Raw genomic sequence first — 1,856 nt, forward strand, 5'->3', positions numbered from 1 at the left:
AATCTTAATAAAGCAGACTAAACACCAAACGGACCTGATGTGTCGAACGTTCTAGACGTGTCGATACGTTATGAAATAGTTGTTAAAGAAAGCCGACATTGTAACTTTTAAAAATGTGAGAAGATCTTTTAGGGTTTTACATGGTTAACAGACGACTTTATCTGGATACTTTGTGAAGACGATTAAAATGAGAAAAGAAGATGAACACTCTGATAGGATCGGTGCTAGTAATAGAGACTAGGGTCTGACTATTGATAATAACTTATGATAAATGATTTGATAGTAATTAAGCGAGGGATTAATATATGTTTCTATTCTTCACAAATCCTTCAAACTATTGAAATGGATTCAAGTGCGGAAGTGTTCATCGGATTTGAAGCTTTGAACTGATTAAAGATGAATGACAGAGAGTAAAGAACACATGGATTTGTTTATGGATGTTCGGAGAAAATCCTCTTACGTCACCCTTTCTTCCACAACTGGAAGGATAACCACTAAATACTTTTAATCAAATACAGCTTACTGAACTAGCTAATTCTTTGTTGAACATAACAACCTCTATTCAACTTACAATATTCTCAACAAGATTCTCATAGCTAGACATTAATTTGATTCTTTCTCTCTTGAACTTGAAGAAGGTAAGAAATCAGTAAGAGCAAGAGTGAATTAGTAAGCAAGTAGGATGAGTAACTAGTGATTCGTCCGTTGTCCTTGAGCATTTATTTGTAGTAGAAGGACACCAACGATCGAATCTTCTTCATGGACACGTGGAAAGCGTCCATTGGAAGGCCTCTCATAATATTAGAAATCTGCAGACTATGAGCAAATAGATTGTGTCCATACCGAACTGGTAGTGCGCCGAATATCCTTCTGAAATTGTCTTGTACTGGACAAACCGTTGGAAGGACATTTGCGTATGTGGCGATCGTTCATTTGATACAATTAGTTGGCTTGTCAGACTGCACAGAAGTGAGTGGAGCAGGAGTAGTAGATAGTTAGTTGATCGTGATTAGACGTATGCTTTCTTCAAATGGATGCTGAAGTAAGGTATTAGACGTACTCCATTAGACCAAGTCTAAGGGAGTTAGACGTCCTCGTCTAATTGCGTGTCTCATTAGACCAACAAGTCTAATAGAGTTAGATGTCCTCGTCTAACTGTGCGTCCTATTAGACTACCAAGTTTAATGGAGTTAGACGTCCTCTTCTAACTACGCATCCCATTAGACCAACAAGTCTAATGGAGTTAGACGTTCTCGTCTAACTACCATCCCATTAGAATACCAAGTCTAATAGAGTTAAACGTCCTCTTCTAACTACGCATTCCGTTAGACTACCAAGTCTAATAGAGTTAGATGTCTTTGTCTAACTACGCATCCCATTAGACTACCAAGTCTAATGTTGTTAGACGTCCTCGTCTAACTATGAATCCCATTAGACCACCAAGTCTAATGGAGTTAGACTACCACGTCTAACTTCGTATTCCATTAGACCAAACAAGTCTAATGGAGTTAGACGTCCTTGTCTAACTAAGAATCTCATTAAACCATCAAGTCTAATGGAGTTAGACTACCACGTCGAACTTCGCATCCCATTAGACAAAGCAAGTCTAATGGAGTTAGACTACCACATCTAACTTCGCATCCCATTAGACCGAGCAAGTCTAATAGAGTTAGACTACCACGTCTAACTTCGTCTAATTAGCCTGTACAAAACCAAATAGACAACTTAACTTTATTCACAACTAAACATCATAAAAATTCTGTTCTAAACATCATCAATATTTCGTTGTTTATTGTTTCAAAACTTATGTTTATTTCTAAGTTAATTACTTCTCACTTAATTAACTATTTTCTTTA

This window comes from Impatiens glandulifera, chromosome 5, assembly GCF_907164915.1.
Source record: "Impatiens glandulifera chromosome 5, dImpGla2.1, whole genome shotgun sequence".
Taxonomy (NCBI): Eukaryota; Viridiplantae; Streptophyta; class Magnoliopsida; order Ericales; family Balsaminaceae; genus Impatiens; species Impatiens glandulifera.